The sequence below is a fragment of the Magnolia sinica genome, chromosome 2, assembly GCF_029962835.1.
Source record: "Magnolia sinica isolate HGM2019 chromosome 2, MsV1, whole genome shotgun sequence".
Lineage (NCBI taxonomy): Eukaryota > Viridiplantae > Streptophyta > Magnoliopsida > Magnoliales > Magnoliaceae > Magnolia > Magnolia sinica.
The window spans coordinates 130,077,644-130,104,519 of record NC_080574.1 but is presented as its reverse complement, the minus strand read 5'-3'; the positions used below and the strand labels follow the sequence as shown (position 1 = coordinate 130,104,519).

The 26,876-nt window shown below is 39.8% G+C and overlaps 1 long non-coding RNA gene across 1 annotated transcript; it reads left to right on the top strand.

Annotated features, from left to right (window-relative positions):
- Positions 1 to 15,523: 15,523 nt before the first annotated feature.
- Positions 15,524 to 19,173, top strand: LOC131237646 (uncharacterized). The gene is made up of 4 exons (XR_009167352.1): positions 15,524 to 16,902; positions 17,263 to 17,639; positions 17,839 to 17,986; positions 19,059 to 19,173. It is a non-coding gene; the product is annotated as an uncharacterized LOC131237646 (long non-coding RNA).
- The last annotated feature ends 7,703 nt before the right edge of the window (positions 19,174 to 26,876 follow it).

The window sequence follows — 26,876 nt, the reverse complement described above, 5'->3', positions numbered from 1 at the left end:
GGATAGTGCAGTAGGGAGGAACGAATGATGGACGTTTCTAGAAGGCAGAGTGGCAATTCTGTAAATATGACGAAATCCATATACATGCATGCACGTAAGCTAGAGGTTTGCTTCAATGTTCGGTATCGACTCATCACAGGTTGATTATGTGGCCCACCTAGAGTTTGGATCTACTTTATACTTTGACCTATGGGCTTATACTTTATTAAGAAAATGATGAGCGGAGTAGATCTTCGAAAATACCATCAGAAGTGGGCTCCACATATTTTTTGCAAACTTTCCAAATAGAGCCATGCGAAACGTCCAGTGACGGACGTGCCATCCACTGGGTTTTTACAGTGGGCCCTGCCCATCAGTCTGATCACTGATCCAGACCGTCCATGTGACTCACGTGGTTTATCTTCACCAAAAACTAGGTGACGGAATTTCAAAAGGGAGCGAGTATGGGTTCTCGGCCATTTAAACGCAGGTTGGACGGTGGCGTAAAATATCCCATGGGCCACGTGAATGCAAGTCCAAACCGACCATCTCCGGTCGAAATTTCGAGGAGAATCTGGTGAGCGGAGTGGATCTCCTGTCTGAATTCAAGAACAGGACCCACCGGAAAAACAGCGTAAGAAATCTATTCCTGCTACGATTTGGACTGCGAAGAAAGGACGGTTCCAACTCCAGCAACGTGCGTAAGTAGCTTCCGCTCTCTCCGAGCCGACGTCCTTTTGGCTTATAAAAGAAAGACGTGAGAGAGGGAAAGGGGATCGGGGAGCTTGGGCGTGAAGCACAGGATAGAGTTTGTTTTTTTGTTTTTATTTTTTTCCTTTTCTTTTCTTTTGAGATTTAGTTAATCAAAATTATGCTAGGCTAAACCTCTTAGCTAGGGCTAAGAGGTGAAGCTTGTAGCGTGATGGGAGAACTATTTGCTTGTGCCTTTTGTTTAGATTGAATGGATTTTTTATTTAATTTTATTATGGGAATATTTTCAGTTTTTGATGGCCTGTTGTGACTGAAATTACAATGGGTTTGCAATGGCTATGAGTATTTCTTTTTCCTTATTTTGATTATGACATCAGGAAGCCCTGTTGTTCGCCATCGTCTCCTGGGCATGGTTGGATGTCGGTACCCTTCCTGACCTTCATGGCATGTTGATTGGTTGGTAATTAGTTTAATTCTTTTGTTAACTTTGTCTCCTGGGCATGGTGTGGTGATGGAATCCATTCTAATTCATATACCTTTCATCTCTTTAAAATTATAACAGAAGAAGTTCAGTTTAATTTTCATGATTTTTGAAGCAGGCATAAGATCTCCCTGATCTCTACAAGTGGATCCTCTGAATCCCTAGTTTCCTTCCTCTGAATTTCTTAAAGTTTTAGATAATTATTCTACAATTATTCCTTAAATTCTATTTGGTTTAGATCACATCTTAGTCTAGTTCTAGTTCTACTTGGTTTCAGATAACGTACAGGTATCAATCCCTGTGGATTCGACCTCGGTCTAACCGAGTTTATTACTACATCACAACCCTATACTTGGGGAGTGAACACCACCAAGCTCACGTGCAGCCACCCCAATTTGGATCCCCGGTCCCCCCCTTTAGCACTGGATGATGCCTTCTTTATAGGTATCTCCGCCCAATCTCTTGCTAAACGGACCTTCGCAAGCTCTGTTTTTACGTTGCGAAACCGCGGAAGCCGACTTGCGCACAATCCAAATTTGGTTCGCTGACCGTCTAAAATTTTCAAATCTGACTTCTTAGGCAGAGTCAGGACCATCTTTACAAGGGTTTGGACGGTCCGAATCATGGCCTCGATCAGGACCTTGATCATCCAATAGCTCGCGGTGGCCCATGCGGCGTCCGCAATTGCCGTTCGCACGCCTTCTGTGAATTTTACCGCGCTATGATGGTTGGTGGGCCCATGATAGATGCTGGAGAGGAAATCCACTACGTCAGTTGGATTCGCCTCGGAATTTCGGTTGGAGATGGACGGTTTTGGTTGTCCGTTGATGCGGCCCACGAAATCTTTTTTTCTATCGTTCGTCTTGCGTTTGAACGATTGAAAATCGATCTTACTGCTCTTTCATAAATTCCTCTCCTAGGCCTGGATCAAATGGCCTGTTAATGCCTGATGGACGGTCCAGATCAGCCTTCTGGGCCAAGATGGTGGCCCATCTACAATCATCCGTAACTCCCTGTTTGCATTTTCGCAGGCGGGAGGAAGGATCGTTAAATCCTTGCGGGTCAGCAGTTGGTTTGACCACATCTGCTGATTCGGTACACAGCGGGTGCACTCCTGCTGTGTACACCAACCACGTGAAGTGGGGCCCACCTTGCTGTTTTGAGAAAATCTACTCTGTCCATCCGGTTTCCTACCTGATTTGAGGGGTCGAGTCCAAAATTTGAAGCATATCCAGAGGTCAAGTAGCCCAAAATTAATGGTTGATTTGTCAACTGGCTTTGGCGATTCTTGAGCGTTAAATCCATGCTTTTAGCATCCTTTTCAATCCAAGCTCTTGAATTCACCTTGGTAGCTTCAGGGCATCAAAACCATGCTCTTAACATCCTTTTCAGTCCTATGCTCGTGAATTCACCTTGCACAATAAACACGATTAAAATAGACCATTAAGCAGTATCATGTTCGTAAATTCAGGCAGTAATTGGGGTCTGAGATGCAATATTTGACCCTCAAAAACTATTAATTTAAATCGAAACAACCGGCCGCTTCTTGTTGCGGCTCGTCTTCGTAATATCCGTTTTCAGGCTCCACCATCGTACTGTCAGGGTCAGTACTATCATTTTCTCCACCTATACCTACATACTCTGTACGGTTGGATATTCGATGACTGAGTGGCCAGCTCAGTGTGAATTCCCCTCAAGATTACACACCGCCGCCTTAGCTAAGCATAGTTAAAAATAACAAACATTCAAAATAGTACATGATGCAGTCTTTTTATATGCATGGATGCATGAATGCACATTAACCTGGGGATGTTTATCCAGTCGGACTTGGGCTCGTCACCCATGCAATCATCGACCTAGGGATGTATCCAGTCGGACAAATAGGTCGATAGTCGGTAGTCTGGGAGTTAGCAAAGTAATCCCTTAATGCTCCTAAGGGAACATGCTACAACATCCAGAATTAGCCACCCGTCATCACCAATATGCTATGGATGCATAATCAGCCAACCCGTTATTATTCCAATTACAATTAGCCATTTTAAGTTACTCAATGGTCACTATGGGGGGCTCGTCACCCAGCGTAGGCCGACAGCTCGAGCATAGTGTCCCATTACCACCATCCCTGGCTCATGAGATTTCTCCCACCTTAGGATGCTTAATGAAACCCATCGATCAGTGGTCAATCAAATTAATTGAGTAGGGAATCTCATGTCCTACATAACCTCCAATCGAGAGTTCATTCGATTCCACACTCCATCATGTTACATCTTAAGTATGGGTTCACATACACTAGAAGGTTTACCCACTAATAAGTGTAGTAAATATAGGTTTATAATGACTTACAACAATTCTTATGAGAATATACTGCTATAGCATGACAGGCATATGTTAAGCATAATAATCACGACAGGTCATGATGTGAACTATAAATTAAAATGAAAGCTATCATGTAGTAACTATCGCATGCAATCATGTTTCACAATTATCAATCGTAAATTATATATAAATCATATAAGAGATCGCATGCTATGAATTAACAATTTTAACATTTGATAAAGACTATAACTTAAACCAATTTAGAAATGGAAAGCTTAAGGGGAAAAATCATCACCTTATACTTTGAATCGCCTACCAGTGTTGCTAGGGAGTGCGTGTTTCCTTAGAATCAAACCTTATCATGAGTTATAAATTTATATAGTTATGTTCAAGCTTACAAACTATTTAAGGTTAAGGTCTCAACCTAAGGTTTAAATTACCTAGCCGGGTCGAACATTGATATAGGTAAGATCTAGGTAACGTTAACCACACTCCACATGGAATATATGTATAGTGATCAAACCAGAGATCATATGGGCCCCTCAAATTACTAGAGAAGTAGTACCCCATCCAAGCCAGCAGGTGGGATGGAAAACTTCGGCCAACTGGCGTGCAAGATTAGGATTTATTTGGTAACAATACTAATAAGAGAGGGATTTTATAACAATGGATGAAAACATAGATATTTATATATTAAAATCAGGAAGTTAGAGCCAGACCTTTTAATGTGGCCGAAATGCAACCGGTTTCAAGAGATCCGCACTGAAACTGGAATCGAAATTTTAAAACAGAAAACTGCATGACATGAACTAAAATATAAATCAAAACAGAAGAATTTGAATCCAACTAAATGGGAGAATGGCTAAATTCTAATAATGGTGGGAATTGGAGTTCAGATATGGGGTTTTACCTGAATCTTTCAGCTTTCTCTTTCTCCCACGTTTCTTCTTTTCTTTCTGTCGTGGCTTATACTGGTGGGACGGGAGGTCTTTTGTAGACATGAGGACCCGTGCGGATCCTTCACGCAACCGGATGATTGGCTGAACTCAAGCAGAACAATTGCCACTACCAGTTTCAATGGAAAACGGCTGTCCTTGTGTGGCTGGTGCGCACGCCACGAGTTGTATAGAGTCTTTTAATTTTTTGAGGTTTTGGGTTTTGTCGCGTAACTAACTGAATGGATGGTTCAGATCATCCTTAGGGATGATCGTGGTGGTATGCAGGTATAGGTGGAGAAAACGATAGTACTGACCCTGACGGTACGATGGTAGAGCCTAAAAATGGATATTACGAAGACGAGCCGCAACAAGAAGCGGCCAGTTGTTTCGATTTAAATTAATAGCAGTAGTGCTCTTATGTTTAATTTGATACATTGATAATTTTTGTTTTTAAAAAAAAGTGTAATAAGGCCCCCAGCTGAGTGGGCTAAATAATTGAGCTTATATGATATTAATCCATGCTTGCTTACGCTATCATACTCTGATTTTAATCTTCCGCTAGATCTCTGATTTATTAACTCTCAGGTTTCCAGAACAAGTCTCGTACTTGGGTTTTGAAAACACGGGGTGTTACATATCAGGGACTCGATCACGCCAATCTGGCCCTTCACCCCAGATGGGGTGTTCTCTGTTAGATCTGCCTGGGCAATGAGTAGAATCTCGAGTTCGAGTCGGAGTTGGTCTCGATGGGTTTAGCATGCTAAACTTCCGCCCAAAATGTCGCTTCTTGTAAGCCGAGTCTTACAAAAAGTGGTCCCGGTCGACTGTGCGGTGCAATCTCGCGGCATTCAGCTTATTTCCAGATGCGTCTGTTGCACTCTTCAAGGTGCTTAAGCCCCCCATTTATATGCTCAGGAATCGGCTCTCCACTTGTTTGTTTCTAGTAATTTAGTGCAGCGTGTGTGGATTGCTATCGGTAGGGATTTTCAGATTTTGGTCATGGCTGCTATGTCGATTGAAGCTCGGCTTCATCAGTGGTGGGCGGTGGCCTCGGCAAAGCCAAGGAAAACGGTTGGTTAAATGCTTGCGCCTTGCATCATAATTTGGGAGATATGGAAAGCTCGAAATGCAGCAATTTTTTATACGACGGCGGTGTCCTCGGCTTCAGTTATTGCTAAAATCAGGTGGTGGATTGTTTCTATTACTAGATCATCGATGGATGGTCATAACGCTGCTTTAGGTGGGCAGTATCGGCAGTAAGTTCCTAATTCTCATTCCGGTAATGATATTGGTGGTCAAGCCTGGGTGGTAGAGGCCTCCGCCTAGTTGGATTAAAATAAATGTTGATGGTTCAGCTCGTGGAAATCCAGGCAGATCTGGTGGGGGTGAAATTGGTCGAGGTGAGAAGGGTGATTTCATTTTTACTTTTTCTGATGGTTATGGTGTTGGAACGAACACTGTTGCGGAGCTTTGGGCGGTTCACGATGGTTTATCCCATGGTCTTCAAAGGGGCATGTCCCAAATTATCATCGAATCAGATCTACGCATGTGATAGATATGCTCAATAGAGCGTCTAATCCTGGATGGAAATGTAAAGCTTGGATTCTCAGGATTAACCATCTGAGAATGCGGGGTCGAATTAAGTTTGTGCATATTCTGAGGGAAGGAAACTCACCGGCAGATTACTTGGCCCGGCAAGGAAGCAGCTCCCAATCCCATTCTTTTTGGATGATTGTAACCTCTCGAAAAAATCCGTACAAAGACCCAAGTACCACCTTAGGCAGAAATCACTAAGGACCAAATCCTTTAAAAATTAGACAAAATTTAATTAAGTATTAAATAGTTTTAATCGGTAGTTTAGCTTGAACCACTTTCTACACGATCTATAAGACCCAAAACCAGTAGAATCGTTAATGCTACATTACCTAAAAACCTAGGATCCATCTCAAACCCAGTTACTCTTGGGAGCATCACAAAACTTCGTATCGGACCTGGACCGCGCATCGAAAGTCCGATTAGCGTAAAACTATACGGTTATGACCACCTTACTAGGTTTGACAACCATCTCAGAAATCAAGTCCTAATAGTATCCTTAAACACACAATTTGAGCCCGGAGCAAAGTATGTGAGAAACGCAAATATCTTTAGAAAATGAACTCGAACTTAAGTAATTGGGTTGTTTGCTTGCGTGCCAAATTTAAGGTTTCAGACCGTCAGATTCTGACCCAACTACACCCTCACATCAGGGAAAATTTCCAACATAGGTCAGTGTACTTGTGGCCCTGATCGAGTAACGGTGATTGTTTAACTGAAACTAATCCTCCGCGGTTGATCCATGAACCCGATCAGATAGAAAACTTATCCTGGCGTAGATTCATTGTCAGGGGACTTACTCCGGACCGTATGCAGAAAAGGGGCCCCCAGATGTGCTCCGTTGGACCAAAATGGCCGCTCTTTGGCTATAACCTAAGTATACCATGGCCCTGGGGCCATTGAGACTAGTTCTGGGCCTATATAAGTGCCTTAACCCACCCCTCTCTCATTCCGTAAGAATTTCAAACCCTAGAAGAGAGAAGAGAGCAAAGAGAGAAGGAAAGAGAGAGAAAGTGGGAGATCGTTGCTAGCCTTCGATCCCACCGCTCCACGTGCCGAACTAGCCTTCCCGTATCGCTATTCCAGTGATTCTGACTCCGTTCTTAGGTAAGAAATCCTAACCCTAATATATTTTAGGAATTCAAATAGAGAAAGTCATGAAATAACTAACCTATTTCATGCAATAGGTTGTTGTTGTGCCATAGACAAAGGCTTAGTGTTTAAACTGAGTTTGTTACGAGTCTACAGGCGAAAGATGCAGACTATAAACGTTTAGGTTATGGTTTTCAAGGCTTTCAATGTCAGCAATGATTTATGTCTGACTTGATTGCTATCACATATGCTTAGATACGATGCTTTCCATATATTACACATACATGTAAACTATGTTGAATTTAAATGCATTCTATGTGTTTGTTGAAATGCCTGAATGAATATGAAATTTAGATTTTTGCTTGCCATGATTATTAATTGTAAATATATGATGGTTGTATGTGTGACAACTCCTTTGCGAAGGGACTTGTCATAATATATGTTATAACTAATGTATTACATGTATATGGATACGTGTAATCTAAGTGTTTGATAAAATGCCTGAATGAGAAAATGCTTGTTAAACTGTATTTAATAAGGGTGTTGAGGTAGGATCCTTAATCCCTTTACTGTAGTTACAGTTTCCTTTATGTAACCTATCCTACCACTACATGTTATGTGGATGAAATGCCTATGTATGATAACACGTATGCTATGTGTTTGTTGAAATGCTTAAATGAGATTGATACTGAAATTAATCATCACATGCTGTCTTTGACTCTCACCTGTGAATGATATTTGTTTGGAATGTGATTGGGGCTACGACGTAGTCCAGGCAATCGGTAATAGTTTACGATCGGTGGTCGAACTGTTTAGCCATGATAGATACGTTCGATGAATTCGAGTCATACGATGATTATCGACAGTGGTTAGGCTACGAGGAGTGCTTACGCACTCCATGTCGATTAATTTAATATACGCTTGTACTAGTTGAGCTTGTTAAGTAATCCGATTGGCCCAATGTATGTTCACCATGTATGGACGCTACTGCTTGAATCTAAGGTACAAAACTTACCAATGAAGAGCCCGTTTAACCTTGGCACCTCGATCTTCTAAGACTCATGAGCCAGGCATGGTGGTATAGGACACCGTGCTCGAGCTGTCGACCTACGCTGGGGCGACGAGCCTCCCCATAGTGACCAGTGAGCAACCCAGACTCGTGAGTCAAATATAGTGGTATGGGACACTGTATTCAAGCTGTCGACCTGCGCTAAGGTGACAAGCCTTTCCCATAGTGACCTCAAGTATAAACTAAGGCCTACACTAATGGTGACGAGCCTCTTCGTAGTGACCTGAACTTGCCTGTCCACTGCTTTTCAAATCAGGGGTGACGTTGCCCTATAATTTGCCTATCGTATGTGATTAACTAGGATTGACTACCCTAGAGGGATCATCGTTTGGAATAATGATATAAAGGGAGGTATCTTCGCTTCCCAAACCTGTTGTATAAATAAGCCTAATTAAGAACTTGGCTAATCACGTACATGCACCGCATTTGCATGTGCCTTTAGCATTGGAGTTGAGCACAGAGGAAGGGGTACATGCCGCGATCGTGAGATGATGTCGTAGAGGGAGTGCAGGCGAGGGCATGCATCATTAATATATACCATCATTGCATTAATAAGAGTATTTAGGAATGTTTGCTATATTGCTTTATCATTACTGCTTAAATGAATTGATGACATGTTAACCTTTGCCTTATAGCTCCACTGAGTTGATCATTCACTCCCACTCTGGGACGGTGTATTAAAACACCAATCAGACTTTGTTTTAGCTGCAAATGATGGCGATGCTTGTGAGGAGGAGCTGGACTTCCATGATGACGAGGAGGAGTTCTCCTATATGCAACTCTATAGCGGGTTTATGTAGACCTGGAGTTGCGCCGACAGGATTGCAGGGTTACAAACTAGTTAAACATTACATTGTATCATTTTGTGAATTTTAGAACTATACATGTAATTATTTAACCTGGTAATCTATTCATACTCTGGGGGCTTACAACCATTTATATGCTTTATACATATATCATAGTCTTCCGCTTGCACAATTTAACTGTCTCTAGAGCATGACATTCTGATTCGGCATAATCTCATTCTTGCTTAATGCACTAATATAGACAACATTTAATCATCATTATTTATGTTGCATAAGTGATGCGTTGGAACTCGACAGTTGGGATCCTACTCGACCCCCGATTTTCAGGGCACTACAATGACATCTTTCAGTGATGCTATCCATATATATATATATATATATATATATATATATTATATATATATATATATATATATATATATATATATATATATATTCTTATAACCATGGGTAGCAAGGATCACAATCTTGAAGCAGTCGGGAACCTTTTCTTTCAATCACATATTCCGCGAAGGCAATGGCCCGGCAGATGGAATGGTGCGGGTAAGGAGCAAGACACAGTCGACAGCCTTGCATGTTCAATTGGCTTCCCTTCTGATGCAGGTTAAAGGCATGATTTTTCTAGATAAGGTCAGTCTTAGAACGATATGGACCGCTGCATATAACTCATAGCTAGTTTTTCCTGTATAGTGGCATCTTACGATAGGTCGCCCCGACCTTTTTGTAGCGGGGTCGAACCGAATGAGTCTCTTGGAGTTGTAAGATGTACATCCAAATCCTTTCTGATATATAAATGAAGTGTTTTTATTTAAAAAAATAAAATAATAATAATAATAATATTGATAATAATAAATGTTACAGTGTAAGAAGCATATGCTAATATATGGTCGCTATAACAAATTAGACTTTTTACAATGATTTATGATCACAGCTTAAATCGTCACTAATAGTTAACTTTTTTGCGATGAGCTTCAATTGTCGTCGTAAAACTTGTCGCGAAAAATTATCGCATGAATTTTTCACAACGAGCTTAACCAATCGTCGTTAATAGCCACTTTTGTGACAAATTAGATGTCGTAAAAAAAAATTTACGACGACACAAAAGTTGTCGCAAACAGTAGCTTTTGCGACAACTTGTTAAGTTCGTTGCAAAAATACAACATTAGACTTCTTTCCACAGCTCTTTTTGCAATGATTAGTTAAACTCATTACAAAAAATACTGAATTATACTTTTTACAACTAATGTACTTTCATCGTGAAATGGTAGAGTATTTGCAACAACATTATAAATCATCGCAAATAATCAACGTTTTTGCAATGAACTATAATTATCGTCATTAAAACGTTTCCCACTAATTTTTTCAGAAAAATTACATGGTGGAAAAAACATTTCACTACGTGTTTCAATCGTCATCGCTAATGTCCACTTTATGCGACAAATTGAGTGTCATTACAAAACGTTAGTTTTTGCAACAACACAAAAGTCACTGCAAATAGTTTTTTTTAGCGACGACTAGTTTTACTCATTGCGGCAAATACCAACTGAATTTTTTTGCGATGAATGTAGTTTCATTGCGAAATGTTAGAGTATTTACAACAACATTGTAAATCATCGCAAATAGTCAACGTTTTTACGACGAGCTATAATTATCGTCGCTAAAACGTTTCCTACTAATTTTTTTAAAAAAAATTATATGGTGGCAAAGACGTTTCGCCACGTGTTTCAATCGCCATCGCTAATGTCCACTTTATGCGACGAATCAAATGTTGTCACAAAACATTAGTTTTTGCAACGACGCAAAAGTCGCTGCAAATAGTTTATTTTAGCGATAACTAGGCTAACTCGTTGCGACAAATACCAACTAGAACTTTTTGCCCGAATGTAATTTCATTGCGAAATGTTAGAGTATTTGCAATAACATTGTAAATCATCATAAATAGTCGATGTTTTTGCTACAAGCTATAATTATCATCGATAAAACGTTTTCCACTAATTTTTTTGAAAAAATTACATGGTGGGAAAGATGTTTTGCCACATGTTTCAATTTTCATCGCTAATGTCCACTTTATGCGACGAATTGAGTGTCGTCGCAAAATGTTAGTTTTTGCAATGACACAAAAGTCACTGCAAATAGTTTGTTTTAGCGACAACTAAGTTTACTCGTTGCGACAAATACTAATTGAAGGTTTTTGCGACGAATATAATTTCATTGCGAAATGTTAGAGTATTTGCGACAACATTGTAAATCATCATAAATAGTCGACGTTTTTACAACGAACTATAATTATCGTCGTTAAAACGTTTCTTACTAATTTTTTTCAGAAAAATTACATGACGGGAAAGACGTTTTGCCACGCGTTTCAATTGTCATCCCTAATGTCCACTTTATGCGACGAATTGAGTGTCGTCGCAAAACATTAGTTTTTGCAACAACACAAAAGTCGCTACAAATAGTTTGTTTTAGCGACGACTAGGCTAACTCGTTACGACAAATACTAACTGAAACTTTTTTTGAAGAATGTAGTTTCATTGCGAAATGTTAGAGTATTTGCAACAACATTGTAAATCATTGCAAATAGTCAACATTTTTGCGACGAGTTATAATTATCGTTGGTAAAACGTTTCCCACCATTTTTTTTAGAAAAATTAAATGGTGGGAAAGACGTTTTGACACGCGTTTCATTGCGAAAGGATGGAGTATTTGCAATAACATCGTAAATTATTAGCCTATGTACTCTTATGAATAGTTTTTCTTCATCTATCTGTGTGCTTATCAATTAAACAGTGGAAACCAACATATATTTCCTCATTAAGTTCTTGATCGACGATCGAACAATGCGCATTATTGATGATCGCTCGATCGACTTCCTAATCAACAATCGGATGACACGAAGTATTGTTGAACATCTAATGAACCTTCAATTAATGATTGAATAGTACAAACTTACATAAATCTTGTTATCAATTCCCCTATTGACGATGGAATAGTGCACATCGATAATCGCTTGATCGACTTCCAATCAACAATCGAACGATAGAAAGTGTTGTTGACCATCCGATCAACCTCCAATCCTTTATCGGATGGTGGAAATCATCGTACATCACTTCATTAAGTCTTCAATCAACAATCAGATGTTGCACATCACCGATAATCACAAGATCAACCTCCCAATCAATGATCGTACAACACAAAGTGCTTTCAACCATTAGATCAACCTCCAATCATCGATTGAATGGTAGATGGATGGGATGGATGGATGGATATTTGGACGGTTGGATGGAATAGTTAGATGGATGGATAGATGGGATGGTTGGTTAGATGGATGGTTGAATGTTGGATGGATCAATATGTAAATAGATGGGATGGATGGACAGATGAATGAGATAGTTGGGATGGATTGATGGGATGGATGGATGTTTGGATGGGATGGTTGGATGGTTTGATGGACGGATCTGATGATTGGATGGACGGATGGATAAATTGATCGATGGAATGGTTGGATGGTTAGATGGGCGGATGATAGATTGATCGATGGGATGGATGGTTAGATGGAATGGATATATGTTTGGATGGGATGGATAGATGGTTAGATGTTTGGGATGAGAATGGATGGGTGGTTGTTTGAATGGATAGATGATATGGATGGATGGATGTTTTGATGATTGGATAGAATGACTGGATGGATGGGTTGGTTCGATGTTTGGTTAGATAGATAGCTGGGATAGATGGATGAATGGATGGATGGGATGGTTGGATGGATGTATGGATGGATGGATGGGGTGGTTGTATGGATAGAAGGCATGGATGGAAGGATGGATGTTTTGATGATTTATGGGATGATCAGATGTATGAACAAGATGGTTGGATGTTGGATGGATGGATAGTATGGTTGGATGGATGGATGCATGAATGGATGTTTGGATGACTGGATATATAGATGGATGGAATGGTTGGATAGATGGATTGATGGATGTTTGAATGATTGTATGAGATGAATGGATGGTTGGATGGGGGATGCAATGGTTGGATGGGGGATGCAATGGTTGGATGGGGGATGAGATGAATGAGGCTCCGATGGGCCACTAAGGGGCCAACAAGATGTATGAATTCTATCCACACTATCCATCCATTTATACATATCATTTTAGAGTATGACCCCAAAAATAACGAAGATTTAAGGCTCAAATGGACCATAAAGTGGGGATTAAATTCCTGCCATTGAAAATTTCTTGCGCGCCACAAAAGTTTTTGTTTAAGATGATAGTTACTTTTTCACTTCATCCAGGTGTATATGACCATATCAACAGGTTGGATGGCAAATAAACAATATGGTGGACCCTAAAAATGTTTTAATGGTGGCCATCCTTAGCACTATTTCCTGTGGTGTAGTCCACTTTATACGTAGATATGCATTTTTTTTAATCTACTATTATCTAAAATGATATGAAAAAATAGATGGACAGTGTGGATACAATTCATATATCTCTCCGAATTGATGGATAGTGTGGATACAAAACACACATCATGGTAGAACCCATATAACTAGTGACATCACTTCAGTAAGAGTCTTGCAGAAACAGATTGGCTGCTCCCCTTACCACCAGCCATTGGCTGGCGGTCGGTGCTCTGTGGGCCCCACCATAATGTATGTATTTCATCCATGTCGTCCATATATTTTTCCATATCATTTTATTATATGAGACGAAAAAATAAGGTATATCCCAATCTAAAGTGGACTACATTACAGGAAACAGTGTTGAATGAACTTTGACTATTAAAATATTTTTAGGGGCCATAAAAGTTTTGGATCTAGCTGATCTTTGTTTTTTTTTTTTTTTTCCCTTCATCTGGGTCTGTATGACCTAATCAACCGATTGGATGTCAAATAAACAGTACAATGTGCCTTGGGAGGATTTTAATGGTGGATATCTAATCACTATTGTTTTCTTATGGTGTTGATCTGACGGAACTTGACTTTTGGGCTAAACCGATTTTGGGATCCACCATGGTTTTGTCTGTAGGTTGAAGATGTGTTTAGCATTGTGGCCACTAAATCAACCGTCCCTATAACCTCATTAAAGAATTTTGTCGCTTTGAAGTATGACTTGCCAGGTCTCCAGTTAGGGGTGGAAATGGCTAGGCCCACCTAATGAGTCACTAGACAAGATGTTCATATGTCAAAAAACTTATGGTGCAAGTTTGGATTTTCGACTTGTATAAGTGGGGCTCATTGCTTAGTAATCAATTGTGTTGATCTGATGGGATCCACTGGAAGGGAACGGATTAGCTACTCCCCTTAACATCAGCCGATGGCTGGTGGTCAGTGTTCTGTGGGCCCCATCATGATGTATGAGTTTCATCCATGCTGTCTATCTATTTTCACAGATCATTTTACAAAATGAGACCAAAAAGATGTATATCCCAATCTCAAGTGGACCACATTAGAGGAAATAGTGTTGAATGAGCGTCGACCATTAACAACATTTTGGGGGCCATAGAAGCTTTGGATCAAGATGATTTTTATTTTCCCCTTCATCTAGGACTGTCTGACTGAATCAACAGATTGGATATCAAATAAACAGTGCAGTGGGCCTTAGGAGGATTTTAATGGTGGATATCCAATCACTATTGTTTTCATGTGGTGTGGACCACCTGAGATTTATATACCTCTAAATTTTGGGATCAAGCTTTGAAATAATGATTAAAAGTAGATGAACGGAATGGATGAACACGCATACATCATGTTCTATCTAATCTGTCCCTCTGTTTTGAAATATAATTGTAGTATATCATCCAAAAAACTGAGGTATATTGAAGGCTCAAGTGGACCACATGGTAGGAAACAATAGAGATTAAATCACACATGATTCCTATGGTGTGGTCCAGTTGGGCCTTCAATATACCTCATTTTTGGGATCTTTCCCTAAATATATTTTTAAAAATAAATGGGCAGAATAGATAAACCATATACATCATATTGGGCCCCACGTAGGTACCCAATCCACGCCCAAAATCATTGGGCGCGCTCTCAAAACAGAGTCGCGCGCCCAAATGAATTTACGGCGCCCAAAACCCGTCTCTCTCTCTCTCTCCGCACCCAAAACTGAATCTCCCTATTTTCGCCCAAAACCCTCTCTCTCTCTCTCTCTCATCCCATTTTCAAAGCCCTTGCAATTCTCTCTCTCTCTCTCTCTCTTTGCGCCCAAAACTGAATCTCCCTATTTCTGCCCAAAACCCTCTCTCTCTCTCTCATCCCATTTTCAAAGCCCTTGCAACTCTCTCTCTCTCTCTCTCTCTCTCTCTCTCTCTCTCTCTCTCTCTCTTCGCGCCCAAAACTGAATCTCCCTATTTTCGCCCAAAACCCTCTCTCTCTCTCATCCCATTTTCAAAGCCCTTGCAACTCTCTCTCTCTCTCTCTCTCTCTCTCTCTCTCTCTCTCTCTATCTCAACAGAAGTGGAAAGGTGAGCGATTTCTCCTATTCTGTTTATTGATTTCCTTATGCATGTTTTGCGAATCTTCTCCAATTCTCGACCGAAGATCTCTATTATCAGTGAAGAAATTGGATCTTTCTGTCATGATTTTTGAATTTATTGCCTCATTTGCTGCATTTCCTGTGTTTTTACTCTCGTTTATCCATTTAGGGTTTTGTTTATGTGGTTAAAACTGTTTAATAACATCCATTATATGAGCCCCCTCAATATCTCCTTAGCACGCCAAAATAAAAATTTAAGTCGATCCAAACTCAGGTGGGCCACCATGTAAAATCATGCCTAAAGCATCTCAAATCACGTGGTGTGGCCCACCTTAGTCTTGGAATGGACTGATGTTTGGTGTGTCCGTCTATCCTGCTTGGGTGCATCTTCCAAATGGATTGGATGGCAGATTTGAAACACGATGGCTCTACATATAATGTGGAAAGTTTTTAATGATGAGCAACCTCACCTCAACTGCCCCCTATGGTTTGGCCCACCAGAGCTTTGGGTTGGTCTGATTTTTCGGCACCAACGAGATTGCAAGGTGGATGGATTGCAACACGCAAATGGTATCCAGCATCAAAGAATGTTGTTGGAAGCTTTTTGCAGTTCTGATTTTTCTTTTTTGTTGGTTTGATATTCTTTGATATTGATATGTAAACTCCAAGAACTGCAACATTTGTTGTTTGCTACAGAGGACTTGGATGATACTGTGGCAGGGTATGGTGGATGATAATCATTCATGTAACCACCATGCACATGGTCTGCATTTTGCTTTTTGTGGATATGTTTCAACTCCGACTGTCCAAATTATGGTAGTGCTGTAATGGAGTGTATGTTGGATTGATTATAATTCTTCCATCATTGGGAATCAGCTGGCTAGCTAGAATGAGAAATTCCCAACTGATAGAATTCAATAGGCATGTCCATTGATTGGACATTATGATTGTCAAGTCAGTGTGTTTTTGTGGCAATGACCCACCCCAGTGGGTCCACACATTGGACTGCCTGGAGTGAGTACGTGTCTGTATCTTCCAGGTGGATTCATGCACAATATGGTCCATCATACTCTGCCCTCAGTATCGTACAATTCTTCTTTTCTAAAAATGCATGCATGGAATCACCACTGTTTATGAATAGCTACAGATATTCTTCTAATTGCATTATAATACAAAGTGCTCTGCCCTTCTGAAACAATCATGGATAATTCACGAAATTTTTTAGGAAAAAGGATTTTACTGAGTAATTCACAAATTATCTGCCAGCTATGAATTATTCACAAATGAGTGTCAAGCTAACTTCATAAGCAACAAGGGACCTGAGCTGTTGACTATGTGGTTTGGACAGAGTGAGGCTAATGTGAGGGAGATATTTGATAAAGCTCGCCAATCAGCTCCGTGTGTGCTTTTCTTTGATGAGCTTGATTCAATTGCAACCCAGGTAATCTATGCTCTCTACTAAACTCTTTTTGTGATCCCTGGTGTTCCACTCAGGGAATCAAAATTGTCTTGGAGAGTAACTCAGCTATCTATCAGATCCTAAATGTCACATTCCAGCATGGTCAAAATCCATGCATGTATGATTTATAAGGGATTTAACTCGGAATGGTGGTGGCCGAAGCTGAGTCGACTTGGATGAGTTGGCTTGGTGTCAGCAAGTGTTGATGCCATTGTTCTAGTTTGCAATCTCCTCCCATAGCTGAGGCAACATATAGAACTTGTTCCTGTTAAGTTACTCAGTTTCTTCTCAATTGCCTCAATATTTTTTTACTTGCTAATTTGGATAAGATTGTTTGTTCAGTGTGCACAGAGAGTTGGTGCAAACACATCTTCGAAGTCCCACCATCCAACAATTTGTGGGTGGGAATATTAGCATGCATTTCAAACTTGAGTATTAAGAATTCAAATTTCAAAATGCCTATGAATTCCTGCCAGCTGCCATTAAATGGTGGGAGTTGATGAATTGTTTGGTCCTTCTATATGATGGTTGGCTTTAATGTATATTTTTTAGTTGTGGCAGTGTAAATTTTTTAGTCCACAGAAATCTCATCGAGGGGCCAAAGCATTTGGATATGTTTGAAGTTGATTCACGCTTCCACTGCCGCCATTTCTAGGACTGATTGACGCCTCACCTGCACTAGTACCTACATGGTTAGAAGCTCATATTGGATGAAAATGGTAATTTCATATCACAATCGTAAATAGTAATCTAAGAAAGAACCAGTTGGGGTGATCTCAGCAATGGAATTTGCCTGTTTCTCCATGCCAACTTGTATCATAGACTTAACATGTCAAATCTAAATGGAAGTTCTTGACCATCAAATCTGTCCTTTTCCTAGGCATTTGTTTTATTTTTTACACAATCATTTATGTATAGGCTGTCGATCGAAGTCTACAGGCATGCTCCATCCACACCGAGATCCATCAAGTCAAGTCTGGATTACCACCTGCACTGCTTGTAGAGACCCAAGACAATTTTCACACCCCGATGCACCATGGTGCCCATTGCTTCTGTTCTACTCATGGTATGTTTTAACACAAATAGCATCACATTATTTTTAGGTTTTAATTTGATTATTTTTTTTATATGTTCTTGCTTTTATAGGATTATCTACTAGGAATGCTGTGGCGATTGGACATGATGTAGAGAATGGTCATGAATGAAAATATATTTCCCTTTTATGGATTTTTGCAATTCAATTAATTAGTGCATCCAAATGCATCCCAAATGTAGCCAACATAAATTCATTAATTGGGTTCTTGTTTTCAATAGGTTTGCTGATAATTTACTCAAGGGGCAGATAGTTGGAGTGATCGGAGCAGGTTATATTGGATGAAAGAATAAAATCTATTGTTTCTTTGTTTATTTCCAATTTAGTTTATTCTTTGATGCACTTAATGATTTGTTATTGATGGCCTTGATACATGAAATCTAGAAACTCCTGCATCAAAAACCAATGAGAATAGATGGATAAGAATGAAGTGCAGCCACAAGGTCCTTCCTAATACTCCAAAGACAATGGCCACATCAAAAGAACAAGTGGCCTTCATCAATTCAACTTCTATGATTCTCTTTTACTCAGAACTAGTCTTTGTTTTTTTTTTTTTTTTTTGAAAAATTCCTGCAATTTTTTCATCTTGGTTTTTTCCTTTTAAGCTATAGATGCCTTTTTCTCATCTTTGTGGTGACTAGTCAATGGTAAAAAAAATTTAAAAAAAAAATGAAAGTCTGATCAAAGACTCCATGCACAGAAGCTATTTCTTAAGGGGATTGAATTTGTTTGTGTTTTTTGAGTATTGGGTCCCTTTATTTGATGTTTTATAAGCCTTTGAGGGAGTGGAACATGGGAAAGATTGGATTTTTGAGGAGTTGGTTGAGAGGTTTTCTGTTGGTGGAGGCTTTTGGCATTGAAAGTTGGGAGTTTTTTTTTTTTTTTTGTCTGAAGGGGTGTTTGGTTTCTCGGTTTTTGTTAGAAAAAGGGGACTTGAAGTTAGAGGTTTTTAGCTTAAAAGATGGGGTCTTTTGTCTGAATTTGGGGTCCCTTTGGTGTTTTTGGTTGTGGATTTGGAGAATTGAAGTTGGTTTTTTAATTGCAGGATGCTTGACTTTCACTCCGCTTGCTCCCTACTCTACTGTCAGTGCTCTTGTCCCTTTGATCCTCATGATCAAGGTCAGCATGGTGAAAGAGGCCATCGAATATTGGAAGCGGAAAACACAAATAATTTCCTTTCTGAATTGATATTATTAGTACTTCTTTGTATATCTGTAATATATATCTGTATGCATTGCTATCGATAGTGGATAATTCAGTAGCCATTAATGCTTGCTGTTAGTGATGGAGAGCTGACAACTAGATGGGTAGAACCATCTGATCACTGCAATTTTTGGCCTCTGGCCCATCCATATATGGCTCACCAAATCAATAGTCCCAATCGCAACATATATTTTTCAGGTCCACTGTGCAGGAGTTGCATAGATCTTTAATGGCAGAAATTGGGCCCCACCACCGTATAGGTGCTATGGCTTAAGAACATGTAATGATCCTGCTTTCGTAACAAAATTTATCAATCAAAAATAGAACAAATGGGAGAAAAATAACTGACCAATGTTGAATATTTCAGGTGAAGTTAAGGTTAAGATATGTCATGTGTTTGAATACCTTTAAAGAAAAACATAAAATAGTGCGTTGAGCCTTGCCCATCTACATGCAAGTACAAATGACAACATGGAATACAAGCTCTGGCTTGAAAATAGGACTGTTTCTCTCTGGCCCGGAATACATGCAAGTACAGATGACAACATGCAAGTGCAGATGACAACATTTGGCCAATGTTCAAAACAAATGGATGGCGATGAAAGAATGTTGTAATGTTCATTTGTTTGAATATTGTAGCTCACCTGATGAGTGACACTTTTTTTTTCTTTCTTAAATGTAGATCTAATTAGTACACCCAACTAGATGGAAAGCTCGAATCTTGCACACATGCTTCTGTGCAATTTGGATGGGCGGAGCTCCACACGTAGGCTTTTAGCAGGCCGAAGAAATTTCACTTGCAGTTGTAGGGCTGTCAGCGGCCGGCCCAGCCCTATTAAAAAATTTGGTTTTCCTTAGCCTGGGGTTTGACCCATTGACAGTCTCACAGGATAATATTGATCTGGTACAAATTTTGGGCATAAAGGCAAAGATGCTTTATCCAAGGGTTCAACTGTTTACTAAGTCAATCCCAAAATCAGATTGGTTGAACAATCCTAACCTTTGATTTATTGGAATCCAGTAGTCAGATAATCAAATAAGTGGAACCAAACAGCTCAAGGAGGATTTTAGGGCTGGATACAACTATGGCAGGGCCAAATAGCTCAATGGCCTGAGTCAACAACCCATGCCATGGGGCCACGCTTCAACATACACTTGAGGTTGTATTTTGTACAAATGACCGTTTTCTTTTACAGAAATCATTGGATTCTCGGCGACCACATGTAGGACTGTCAATGAGCCGGGCCCAAACCAAGCAAACTAATAAGACCATCCTGACGGCTCAGCCCTACCAGTTTAGAGTCTAGGCTAAAGCCAACCCTGGGTCTGCTGTTTTAAATGGTTGACTCTCAGCAGCCTAGACATCTCGACTTAGAGTCAGAGGTGATTTGTGTTGTTGAAACAGATTGGGTCTAGGCAAGTCCGTTGACTCGGACATGTCGCATGGGACTCGATCCAAGTCTTAAGACCATGATTTGGAATGATTTCCTCATTCCCCTCCCTCTCAAGTAAGGCTGTCAACTGGTTGGTTTCAAGTCAGGTCCAAGTGTATTCATACCTGGACCTGCATGAAGTGGTTGTGCTTGGGTTGTTGCTTTCAGTTCCAGGTACTGTGTTTAAACCTAGATCTAGTTGGGTTTGGATACCCTCTTATCTTGGGACCTTGTATTTGGTTAGGTTTTGGATTTGTTCCAGTTTAGGGCAATTTGGATTTAACCATTCATGTATATTGTTTCATTCCTTCATGTGATATACTCGGAAAACTATTGATTTCATCATTAGGTATTTAAAGATTTTCAACTTATCATGTGCAATATGTTGATTTATAATATGTTAGCACCAATATGATTTCAGTAAGCATCCATGAATCTAGGGTTAGAATTTTTCAACCAAAATGATTTTGGTATTATTACATATCTATATTTGAGTCCCATAATTTGGATTAATTAATTTGCGTTGATGTACCCAACTTAACTGAACCTGATCCAATTCAAATTATCACATGAGACCTGACATGACCCTTAAAAAAAATCAGGTCTAACATTGTGGACCTCTGACTAACTTGAATTTTAAATGGGTAAAAAAAAGAAAGAAAGAAAGAAAGAAGAACCATGATCCATTTAAAACCAGATCGGTAGTGACCCTGATCCACTTTGGACTGCTTAACTGTAAACAAATTTTGTGGGAATGTTGTTTGGAGCATTAATTCAGTTTACATCGGGGGAATTCTATGTTTTCCTTACATTTAGTTTTCATCATTCTTCAATTAACTGATTCTTTGTTTTTATGTTGCAGTCCTCTAGTCGTGGTTCACCCTCGAATAATTACAGAAGACGCACAGGAGAAGTTATCGGTATAGCTGTTGGATGTGCAGGTGGACTACTGATACTCACATCCATTTTCTATCTATGGTGGATGAAGGACGCACCTGGCCATATGCAAGTGCACACAGACTTACCAAGATTTGCATTTTCAGCATTATTGTAATTGTAATTGATTGAATGAATAAATAATTATGTAAATGGTAATTGAATGTATGAATGATTAAATTTATTTTTTAAATGTAGGCAATAGTTACGGATATTGACCGTAGCTGTTAATCCGACAAACAAGCTATATTTAGTGACAAGTTATTAGGTCGTCATAAATAATTAGTATTTGCAATAAAATTGGCGACAAGCAACACTCATAGAAAAAAGCTTTTGCCACAAGTATGAGGTTATTAGCGACGATGAAGACTTGTCGCAAAAAGTCTTTATTTGGAACAACTTTCATATTTAGCAACGTGTTATGATATGTAATGGTGACGTGTAAAATCGTCGCAAATAACTATATTTAGGGCCGATTTATTAAGTCGTCGCCAATAATTATTATTTGCAATAAAATTAGTGACAAGCCATACTCACCGCAAAAAAATTTTGTGATAAATTTGGGTTTATTAGCGACGACGAGGACTCATCACAACATGTCTTTATTCGCGAAGAATCTCATATTTAGTAACATTTTATGATATACAATGACAACATGTCAACTCGTCGCAAAACGTCTTCATTCGCAACGAGTTACATATTTAGCGACATTTTACGATATGCAATGACGACGTGCCAACTCGTTGCTAATTAACTGTATTTTGCAACAAGTTATTAGGTCATCGCAAATAGTTGAGTTATTGGCGATGAATAAAAAGTTTTCGTCGCTAAATAGAATTTGTGACGTCGTATCTACAACAAACATGGCGATAAGCAACACTCATCACTAAAAGTTTTTAGCGACGAGTTTGGAGTTTTTAGCGACAAGTTGACTTGTCGCAAAAAGACTGAATGTTGTAGTGGGTATGGCTGCATGTAAAGGTTTCGTTTGTGATGACTACTAGTTGCTGAGGCTTTTGTATAACAATCAACAGCGTTGTATCTAAGCCCATGATGTTGGATGCTTGACGCAATATCGGTGTTGTAGCTTGATGCCCTTATTAGCTAGCCCATTATTCATTGTTCCCTAGCCTAGCTCTTTGACATGTCCGAGAATTGGCCCTATTTCTGAAACCCATATGTAGCTAGTTGGTATCTTCATGCCGTATTGGGTACTCCCTACTTAATCTACCTCGATGTCAGTATGGTATGTCGCTACTCGAAGGTGTTGCTAGTAATGGAGAGTTTCAACTGCCACGGTCTGTATATATTATCATTGTGATTTTGGAGAGGTGCTTTTTTTTTTTAATCATATTATTGATGGAGTGTTTGATTCTTAGATGTTGGCGTGAAGCATCACTGCTACTATGTCTGAGTGTTTCAAGCATCTCTGAGGTGATTAATCAAGAGGTGGAACCTCTAACTGGAGAAATTTTTTTCTTTTATTCATTCCTCACCTAGGGCTTTCAATGGGTCCCGATGGACTCAACCCCATTTTTATGTGTCCACATACAACTTCACAAAACTATTTAAAAATTGGGTTGAGTTAGGGCACAATAGTTTGGGCCCAGTTAAAAACCAGGTCTAGTTGAGTTCAATTCTGTTCTATTGTTGTGGAGCCAATTCAATTTAGGTTGTGTCAGGCATGAGTGCAATTAATTTTATTAGTAATGATATATACATATACATATGTTCATATATATATATGGTTTTGTTGAAAACCCCACCTTCATAGGAAGGTTAGCAATGTCCCTAAAGCTTTTAATTGGAAAATGAGGTGACCTATCAATAAATGGTCCATTCATTCATGTGATTAGGAGAAAGTCATGGTGTAAAATTCACGCAAATCAAATGATCCTAAGTGTCGCTTGATAGCATGGAAAATTAATAGCCAAGATTGAGAAGACAAATAAAATAGCTCCTATATATCATCCTCTTGAAACGTTTGATAGATAAATCTGACTTTGTATTGCTTATGATTCCAAAGTAGAACTTTGGTTCGATGATTCTTACCATGTAATTTATGGCTCGTAAATAATGAATAGTAGTAAGAAATTGGCCCTATTCAAGGGGTTAGGATCATCTAATGAGCCCTCCAGCAGCCATTCTCGACTCGACGTGCTGCTGATCTCCCAACTAAGATCAGAGGGTTGATTTTCCTTGATAAGGTGGGCCTTGGTGCCATCCGTATAGTCCCTCCATTTAGCCCTCCTCCCAATAGATTTTAGCTGGTTTTGTCTGTATATAGCTTCAAGGTTTTCGATTTTTTGGTTTGAGGATCCTGTATAGCTTCTTCTACGATAGGTTGACCCAAGTTTTGTTTTTGTCGATCTTAGGCAACCCAAAGTACAGTCCCTGTATCCTTCTTTTGATGATATGAATCTTTGGCTAAGCATAGCCTGCTTCTCCCAAAAAAAAAAAAAAAAGGATCATCTAATGAGCATAGTTTTTGCATCATGCATGACTTACTCCCATTTATACTATTGAAGTACCTGGATTGATGAAGGGGCATCTCATGCCAATCAAAAGGTTTATGGACTTTAGCCAAGGTCACCATAAATATGGGGACATTAGCAAAACCCATATATGTGTATGTGCACGCACATGTTAAATCTCTAGTCTCTGTGTGTGTGGCTCGAAATTCAGTCATTAGTACATGTGTATGGTGTCAGGCATGCTAGAGAATTTTACAACTCGATCCAAACAAAATGCTCATGACCCCAAGTGTCGAGATAAATAAAGAGACCGTGAATGGTTATATATGATAGAGAATTAAGACAATTCAATTGTCTATTCAACCACTTGTAAATGAAATCTAGTAATTTATGGTGGTGGGTTGCCCTTCTAATGATTTCTTCTTGCCTTTTAGTTGAAATGTCATTTTCTCACCGTGATAGTAGACATAACTTGATTCTTGCAATGTGAGAGTAGAAAGAACTCAATTATATTGAATTGAAATAAAATAAAAGTTTATGATAAAATCCCTCAGCAATTCAGCATTTGTGTTGTAGATGGCGATACCCAAAATCTAAGCCTTCCTTGGTCCAGTAACTCGGATGTAAAAAAGAGAATTATTGTCACGCCCCAAACCCGGAAATTGGGCTCACAAAATTCCCGTTCACCAAATCCGATGTCATAGCCTCCGTAGTACCCCATTCTCGGCTCCCAGCTCCTATACGCCAGATTTCTGATCCTGGGATCCTACAAGGAGGATTTTCCAACGTACATTTGTCTCATTAAAAGCATAACCACAAGTATACTCAAATCACAAGAACAACATCATCATCACATATCCACTAATATAAATAGTTGAATACAGTGATGAAAGGGAAATACATATATAAAAAATCAAAGCTCCAGAAGACAGTTGCACGCTCCAAGCTCAACGCTGCTACAACCTAACGCCACCTACACGCATCTATCATGCATAAGCTTATAGAAAGCTTAGAGGGTGGTAAAAGTATGTGCACAAGATAAGTGCCAAGTATTCAATATAATGTCATAATCATACAATGTCAGAAATATTGGCAAGATCATGAATCATACGATAACAGAGTAAGCGAAAATATTGACAAGTCCATGAGTCATACGATATCAGAGTACGCAATACAGATCAGCTATGCAAATGAGGAGTCATAGAAAGCCAAATATCAGATGTCGAGGATACAATGTAATATGTAAATCCTACTAAGTCCGTCTAGGCCATATAAGTACAAAAAACATAACAACCCAAAATGTCATATGCCTGCGGATGCAATATGTGATGCGAATGAAATGACTAAGCTAGAGTGTGAGGTCGGAATGATAGTACGTAATATTACAGGCTACGGGGTCCATCACAAGGGACTTCTATCCAAACCAGTCTCATACCTAAATTTGGATAGTCAGACTCAATGTTGTCAACTCCTGATCTGAGGTTAGTCGCTCGCCCAACCGAAATCCTAGCCATGCGAAGGTACACATAAAAAATAGTTACGCACCACCAGCCCGAGTGGATAGTGAATGAATGAGGATGCAATTCCTGCTCAATAAGTCCACATATCAGTACAGTTCCTCTCTGAAAAATCACCAGGGTATATTACACTCCAAACCAGATTATCGCCCCATCGCGTGCAACAAGGTGAGTGGAAGAGATCTCACTATCCACTTGCCAATATCGGGCCCGGCTCGTCGATAGCGGACCCATTCCTTGAGCTGGTCAGACTCAGCCTAGCATTACCCCCTCCTCTCGGGCAGGTAAGGCCGTACCCTCTTCCAACCAACCACAATACAGTGAAAGACTTGGCATAACAGTATACGGCCCTCATGCGCTCATGCGTCCACTCGGTCTAGACGTTGGAGCAACCTCTGGAACCAAGAGGGTTTAGGAACTTTCACCCAGGGATATTTATAGCACCCCATGTAGAACAGATTTTTGGTGTCCCATCGGCCATCCATGATATGCCTGTGAAGACTACGGCCTTGATGTCGCTAGGGCGTACAGTAATCACAACACACAATGTAAGATGAATGAATCATACAATCCAGTCATGCATCAATCCCGCGCATACCGTGCGCTCATGTGAGATGATCTCCACCTATCAGGGAGTCTCATAAACTACCGACACTATGCAATATGCAATGGTCAATCATATCTCATAACAAACATGCATATGATGCGTATGAGCATGTATCATGATGTTATGTTGTCACATACTCATAATCGGTATCAATAACCGGCATCGATAATCAACCTCGACGATGTAGACATTTAACCAATATTGCCCCCAAGGAATGGCCCACATAGAGCCTAACATATAGTAAACTCATGGCATCACATAAGGGCCTAATATACAACACCACTAACCTCACTCAAGAGCTTAATACACATCACGATGGACCCCTCACATGGGCCCAATACACACCATAATGAGCTCCATCGCCTGGCCCTCAAATGCATCACAATGGGCCTCATCACATAGGCCTCATATACATCACATTGGGCCTTAAACAGAGGCTGAATACACATCACAACGGGCGTCAAAAGCAGGCCGCATATGCATCTTATTGGGCCTTGACAATCAGAATTGGAATCGGCCTCAATAATCAGAATCGGCCTCAACAATCAGAATCGGAATCGGCCTCAATAATCAGAATCGGAATCGGCCTCAATAATCAGTCTCGACAATTGGAATCGGCCTCGACAATTGGAATCGGTATCGACAATCAGAATCGACCTCGATAATTAGCCTCGACAGTCGGAATCAAAATCG